General features: G+C 44.0%; 1 long non-coding RNA gene across 1 annotated transcript; it reads right to left on the bottom strand.

Annotated features, from left to right (window-relative positions):
• Positions 1-1,168: 1,168 nt before the first annotated feature.
• Positions 1,169-2,811, bottom strand: LOC121432807. The gene is made up of 3 exons (XR_005972238.1): positions 2,722-2,811; positions 1,702-1,744; positions 1,169-1,455 (listed from the first exon to the last, which is right to left on the bottom strand). It is a non-coding gene; the product is annotated as an uncharacterized LOC121432807 (long non-coding RNA).
• Positions 2,812-8,009: the final 5,198 nt, after the last annotated feature.

Raw genomic sequence — 8,009 nt, 5'->3', positions numbered from 1 at the left:
TCCTGGGATTAAAGGTGTGTGTCACCACTGCCTGGTCTGCAAAGCTAATCAGTGTGACTCCCTGAACTTCAGGCAAACTTTATTTATTAAAATACAAACAAAACATCACTACTATGTTTTATTAGTCTTAAAGCTTGAAACATCTTCATATATCATGGTTTTCTGGAAGAATCCTGAGATCTTGGCATTCTTACATCTTGGCAAACATTCTGAATGAAAAGTCCAACGCATTCTCAGCTCAATTCTCAAATATGCATCAACTCCTGGCTATCCTGAGCCTACTTACATCTTAAAATGTCCATTCCACAGGTACTCTAGCATCTCTCCTGGATGGAAAGGAAAAGTAGGGGTTCATCAGCTTAGATGGCTGATAAAGTAGACACGGAAGGAAAGGAGACTTCACTCTACTCCTGAGAAATGTTATCCACTTTCACAGTACAGAAGAATTCTCTGTGGAGTAAGGGCTGAAAACTATGAAAAAGCAAAACAAAAATCTTGCATGGAACTCCTGACAATTCTGAGTGTGCTCTTCCCTCCTGCAAACACTGTTTTGAACCTGCTGGTTTCTAGTACCCCACAGCGTCCCTCCAGGTCACTGTCAAGGTCAAGCCTCCCCCGCGCCGTACCCACCCGCGGCTTGGCCAAGGCCCGGATGAGGGGCGCGACCGAGAACGGAACGGGGCCGGCGGGCGAACGGACGGCGCCGCCGCGGAGCCGAGGAGCTTCCCCAGAGGAGCGGAAGAAAGAACGGAGGAGCCCGCCGTCGGGAGACGGGCATCGGCCGACCGGTGGATCTCGGGTACCACCGGCGGCCGCCGCCACCGCCGGAGCGAGCGAGCGCGCGCGCGCCCGCCACGCGTCCATCCGAGAAGAGCCCGCCCAGGGCCAGGGCCAGGGCTCTTACTGACACCCATATGAAAAGTATAAAGTCCGACAATGAAAAGTGGCTAACTGTGAGAGAATTTGAAATTAAAGGGGGATATGAAAAATCAGGGAAATAGAAAAGAAGTATTCATTGCAATAGATGCCATCTTCAAGATCTGATAAAAGTATTCTGGTGGTAGATGGCTTCCATGTTTATTGGGTAAAATGGTGAATTAAAAGCTCCTATGTGACAGGCAGCTTCAGTTATTCTGGGGTGAGACAATAGGTTAGAAGCCTTGTTGGTATGACTGGTAGCTTCAATCAAGGATTTCACTGTCATAATTCACTTGTCCCAGATGTTAGCAGAATTTATCTCCATACACGATACCATATGTTTCTTCTTAGACAGGTTCCATTACATGGGTTGTTGCCATATGATAAAATCCATTTTTATTATCACTGAATTTTAAAAGTAACATGCCAGAGATGAACAACTAACAATTTTCAGATGAGGGCCTCAGACATCATGGCAGAAGGTCACAGGGCAGTTATGTTTTTCTTTGTTCACTCTGGGCTTGTTGGGTTTTCCCTCTGAAAGCAGAAGAGATCATTTATTTGATGGCTCCCAATGTTTGTTCCCACCTGTATCTCAAGTATTTTGATGCTCAAAGCAGCCCTGGCCTTTTATGCTTGGGAAATCACAACTATATAAGCACCACAGAATAAATCAAATTTGATCAAACACAAATTTGTCAATTTTCAAACTTATAAAGGCACAGAGATGGAAAACAAACAATTTATAGACAATAGTCTGAGACATCAGAACAGAATAATTACCTGTCCCCTTATCCTAGGTGGGTCTGCTTGGTAGATGTCCTTCCTGAAAGACAGAGAGTTAATGATGGGAGTCTTTGGTTTTAGTTTGTGAGTGAGGTATTTCTAACCACCTTCTCAAAATTTTTGTTTGTATGTACCCTTGTTAAATACAAGCTGTCTTCATCGAAACTACTCCCCATGTGCCCCACAATGAGTCAAGGAAACATTTAGATCCCCTTTTCCTGTCCTGGTGATTTTCACATGAGCTCATCAAACAAGGGAAGCCACTTGATCACCCACAGCTTTCAGACACACTGAGGGCTTGTTTCTCATACTCTTCTTTCCCTGTGTAGATAGCTGCATTGTACACATTGTCAGAACTGTCCTCCATGACCCAGCTCAGGGAAGACTGTTCCATGACATGGTTTTTAGTCCTAAGGCCAGAAATAGCCATCCCACCCCTTAGCTGCAGCATCATTTCCTACAGATTCCTCTCCTCCACAGTAGTAACTGCAGGTAGGGTATGAAGGTGCAGCCTTGCCCTGGCCAGGGGCTCACACCTGTACTCCCCATGCTTTAGATGCAGCTCAGCCAATACTCAATGAGAAAACTTTTGTCCTTTATTGTGAGGATGACACAGGGATAGGCCATCTGAGACACAGTCCAGAAAGATCTGTGTACCCTACATCATAAGAAATAGATTCAGCTACCAAGGAAACCTCCTGGTATTCCCAGTTTACAAGGTCGATAAAAGTGAAGAACTAAGAACTTATTTCAAAATGATTTCTCTTCTTTTACTTTTATTTTTGTGTAGGTGGAGTTGAGGCAGGCCTCACTCTGTAACCTCTCCTGGAACTCACTACAGAGTATAAGCCATCCTTGATCTCTGAGCAATCTCCTGTCTCAGCATCCCCAAGTGCTGGGATTACAGGTCTGACCCATGATACTCAGCTGTTGAAGAACAAGTGTGACACAATGACCTGGGAGAGGAACTGTGGGGCAATCTTGTAATGCAGGTATCCATTTAATTCACCATCTTACCCAGGAAACACGGAGCTATCTACCACCAGCATGCCTTTATCCAATCTTGAAGACGGCGTCCATTGCAATGAATACTTCTTTTCCATTTTTCATATTTTTCATATCCCCCTTTAATTTCAAATTCTCTCATAGTCAGCCACTCTTCATTGTCGGTCTTTATACTTCTCATATGGGTGTCAGTAAGACCAAGACCAACTGAAGAGTCAGCTATGAAAATACATGCTCTTGACCCATAATATCCTGGATCTGGGGCTGAGGGTTAGGCTCAGGAGGATGTGCATTTCCTTCTCAGTCATCAGAAGCCACACACCCATCCTGATAGGCAAGGACAGAGAATGACTACCACTGATGTTATCCTTTATGTTTTTCCTAAAAAGAATTCGTCTATTTTATGTGTATTGTTGTTTTGTCTGTCAGCGTGTCTGGGTACACCATCTTTTCTTTTCTTTTTTTTTTAAAAATATTTATTTATTTATTATGTATACAATATTCTGAAGGCCAGAAGAGGGCGCCAGACCTCTTTACAGATGGTTGTGAGCCACCATGTGGTTGCTGGGAATTGAACTCAGGACCTTTGGAAGAGCAGGCAATGCTCTTAACCACTGAGCCATCTCTCCAGCCCTACACCATCTTTTCTTATTGCCCACAGAAGTCAGAAAATGGCATTGAATCTTCTGGAACTATAGTAATAGATGGTTGTGAGCCAAGTGTAGTTGCTGGGAATTGAACCTGATGTCCTCTGGAAGAACAGTCAGTGTGCTTAACCACAAAGTGCTCTCTCCAGCTTTGACATTACCTTTAAAAGCATTCTACTGTAATGTTAAAAGATTGTCAAAAGGAATGGCTCTAATACGTGACCAGGATTCTTAACTCTTTCTTTTACTGTGACCCGTGTAGGTCCAACTTGCATTTCAGAAAGGTGAGTGAGGGCAGAAATTTCCCTGCTGGACTCTCGTGAATCCAGCCATGAGGAAGCTGTCACTACAGCTACTTCTATAACATTATACTCCAGGACACGACAGTTTGTTATTCCTCATATTTTAGAATCATGACTAGTTGATGTTAAAAGTCATTTAGGAAATATAGTCAACATGGAACAGCTAAATTGCATGTAGGCAGTTGAATCACAGTGAAAACCCTTACATCTTGCTAAGAAAAGAACTACCATGGTGCTAGGGAAATGGTTCAGTGGTGAAGGGCACTGCTGCTCTTGCAGAAGACCCAGGTTCAGTTCTCAGAATCCACATGGGAGCTCACATCCACTAGTCCGGATCTAATGTCCACTCCTCATTTCCATGGACATCAGACACACTCAATGCACAGACACATATGCTGCCAAACACACATAGTCAGAAAATAAAAATAAATCATAAAGAACTGTACTATGTAAAGGAAGAACAAACATGATAGAGGACCAGTGGCACTGTACTCTAACAACTACAATTTCCACACTATTTTATGTCTATTATCTTTTTATCACAGGAATGTGGTGAGAGAAGTTTTATTCTCATTTCAAAATAGAGGAGGCTTCGTATTAGGGAGCCTGAGGCAGATGACAGAGAAACTGACTTGTGGTTGAGCTATGGTTTGAAAGCTCCCCCCAGGGGTTGTTATTGACAACCTGGTCCTTGACAATGTGGTATGTGAGGTGGCACTAGATCATGGAGGGTGCTGCCTTTGGGAGGGATTAAGATAGTTCTCATGGGACCCCAATCACTGTCTGGCTTGCTGTCTTACGGTGTGATCTCTTCCCCTCCATGTCATACACCTGCCATAATGCCACCTGCCAACAGTCTCTCCAAAGGCCCATATATGAGGCTGCCTGACCTTGGCCTTTATCCTCTCAATCTGTCAGTTAAATAGAGCAGCCTGACTGAATATTTCAGTATAGCAAAGAACACTGGACTAATACGTTGCAATACATGCGGCGGGGTTGCATCCCCTGGACCCAGCCGCCCGCATGGCTAGCTTATGCCCTGAAATAATTACACAGAAATTGTATTCTTTTAAACACTGCCTGGCCCATTAGTTTTAGCCTCTTATTGGCTAATTCTCACATCTTTGATTAACCCATTTCTAATATGCTGTGTAGCACCACGAGCTGGCTTACCAGGAAAGATCTTAACCTATGTCTGTCTGGAGTGAGAGAATCATGGGGACTGGCTGACTGGGCTTTTTTCTCCCAGCATTCTGTTCTGTTTACTCCACCCACCTAAGGGTTGGCCTATCAAATGGGCCTAGGCAGTTTTCTTTATTAATTAACCAATGAAAGCAACAGATAGAAAGATGACCCTCCTCCATCACTAATACACCAAGAGAGCTAGGTTAGAGTGTACCCAAATTCCAATCCAAATCCTCTGTGTTTTCTTACTTAGCTTAAAGTTTGACAGAGGTTACAGCTAATGGACCCACAAAGGTTGATACTGACTTTTTCAGACACATATACTTCCCATCCTGGTGTTTAGGGCTTACTCTTGTCTGAGATGCTAAACAGGTTTCTTATTGGCCATTTGCACCATAGTCAAGGGAGGTAGCCTGATAAGCTACAGATGTTTGATATTTAAACAGAAAACTGATTTGGATACAACTCTGTGACAGAGCATTTGTCTCACATGCACAAGACCCTGAGTTTAATCTCAGTCCTACAAGAAGGAGAAAAAAAGAAAAATATGAAAACTGTCCCCATTCCTGCTCCTTTTGGGTTTGGTGCAGAAAAGAATGAACACAGCAGCCTACGACTCTCCTGGGAAATGCTGCCTGGCACAGTGGAACTTTGGGTGGAGTCTGCAAATGAGGCTTTGTAGAGCGCTTCTGTCACTTGCAGAATCACAGAATGAATCTCCATTCCCCAACCATTTACAAACAGTTCACGTCACACTTGAGACCTGCTGTACTTGTGGGTATCTGCATTTGGGGTGCGCTATGCAGTTAGGTACCTGCATAACTCATAACCCTGGCCCTGGGCTTGGGCAGCTCCTTGGAAGAAAGTCTTTCACACTTTCATTGCTGGGGTGGTAGATTGCACCCTGTGTGTCCCAACTAGGAGAGCAATGTCAAGAGCTGTGGACTTGGCCTCTCGTGCCCTCTCCTCAACAGTAACTTGGCCCCAAACCCTCGCTTCAGTAAGGGGTGTGACCTTGCCAATATCCTGAATCCTAAGAACTGGTTCTGGGACAAGACACCTCCAAAACAGATGCCCACTCCCTACACAGTGCCATTGTCCAAATAAAGAGCACAGAAGATCTGAAACTCACCTTGCGCAAATTTCTCTTTATACAGAGTCCCCTTAGAGTTAACCACAGGTCACCCGAAGCTCAGGTTGGCTAAAATACACATTGTTCCATTGTGAGTTCTCAGATCTGCAAGGACACATTTCACTTTATTGTAGAACTGTGCATGGCTTTTCCTCCACCCACTTTGGTATTTTGTTTCAGCAACTAAAATGCTCTGGGTTTTCCCATGAATTAGTTACATTCAAAGATATTTCTTTTATACATGATTAGATTCTTCTAGCTAACAAGCTGCTCTGTCCCCAACCTCTGAACTGCATAGTGACTGCCGCCTTGTGTGTCAGAATCCCAGCTCTCAGAATTGTTGGTCCCAGCAGTCCCTGTGTTGCGGGAACTCCCCCAGACAATAGCCTTTAGGATACTGGCCCACTCTGGGCGTGGTCTCATGTACTTTAACTGCCTGAAAGCTGAGCAAGGTTTGGGTTGGCTGATCCTCAGTAGGGACTTGGTAATTTCTAGCCCTCCTACCCCTGTGTGGCTCAGTCCTGCCAGCTAAGTGGCTGAGTAACTGATGCCTGCAGATTCCTGCGGCAACTCCTCTGTGGCTTCTCTGACCCATGTGGCTCACTGCTGCTACCCAAGCTAGGGTTTGCTTCTCAGGTCCAGCTGCTGTCTGGCCTGCTCTGATCAGCCTGAGCTCTATGCCTGCACCTAGAAAACTGGCTTGCATTCCCAGATTGGAACCATGAGAACCACTGACCCAAAATCCACCAGCAACTTCACAGCTCGCAATTGCCTGCAAGCTCTGAGTCCTTTGAGCTTCTGCCTGTGAAGCTCAAATTTCTCCCTGTGAAGGTGCGCTACTTTTAAAATTTTTTGCTGAGTCTCAGGTGATTCAGGCCCTGATCTGCCTTACTGCCACAACTCTGACACCTGCTGAAAAATCCACAGTATTACACCTACAATTTTCTCAAAATTATAAGGGAGGTAAGTTAACTTGATACCTAAGTATCAGATTGATTGGTAAATAAATAAATAAACAAATAAATTTGAAGATTGTAAACCAATCCCAAGATAATTGTAGACAATATCACTACCCAGGAATATAATAATATTTTTTGTTTCTGCTATGAATGGATTGATGCAAGAACTAAGCTGTATGACCTACCTGGTACATATATTTTTGTGGCCATGGTGGCTATTATTTTTTTTCATATGATATCGCTAAAGAAATGGTTTCATAACAGAGTCAAGAATGAGAGACTTTTAGAAATGATACAGTCTTTATTGACTCGTAATGAGAAGTTATCTGTAAGGATTCATACTTTTGTCACTTCTTTTTTTTAGTTTTTTTATGATGCTTTTTTAAATTTTTTTTAATTTATTTATTTATTAAGGATTTCTGCCTCCTCCCCGCCACTGCCTCCCATTTCCCTCCTCCTCCCCCGATCAAGTCCCCCTCCCTCATCTGCTCCAAGAGCAATCAGGGTTCCCTGACCTGTGGGAAGTCCAAGGACCGCCCACCTCTATCCAGGTCTAGTAAGGTGAGCATCCAAACTGCCTAGGCTCCCCCAAAGCCAGTATGTGCAGTAGGAACAAAAACCCACTGCCATTGTTCTTGAGTTCTCAGTATTCCTCATTGTCCGCTATGTTCAGCTGGTCCAGATTTATCCCATGCTTTTTCAGACCCAGGCCAGCTGGCCTTGGTGAGTTCCCGATAGAACATCCCCATTGTCTCAGTGTGTGGGTGCACCCCTCACGGTCCTGAGTTCCTTGCTCGTGCTCCCTCTCCTTCTGCTCCTGATTTGGACCTTGAGATTTCAGTCCGGTGCTCCAATGTGGGTCTCCGTCTTTGTCTCCTTTCATTGCCTGATGAGTTTTGAAATTGACCATCAACATCTGTTAAAAAGGTATGATAAGCCAGGAGATAGAACATCCCACCAGGAAGGCAGTCTACATGCCATCCAAATAATATCTATGGATAAGAAGATATAAGTGAAAAATTTAAAACCTTGAAATAACATGTGCAGAATGAGAACTAGAAATTAATTGATTTGA

The sequence above is a fragment of the Microtus oregoni genome, unplaced genomic scaffold (genome assembly GCF_018167655.1).
Source record: "Microtus oregoni isolate MIOR12 unplaced genomic scaffold, Mior012 000036F_ref0000092, whole genome shotgun sequence".
In the NCBI taxonomy this organism is placed as follows: Eukaryota; Metazoa; Chordata; class Mammalia; order Rodentia; family Cricetidae; genus Microtus; species Microtus oregoni.
Note: the sequence above shows the minus strand (reverse complement) of the source record. Positions and strands in the feature narration are given on the sequence as shown.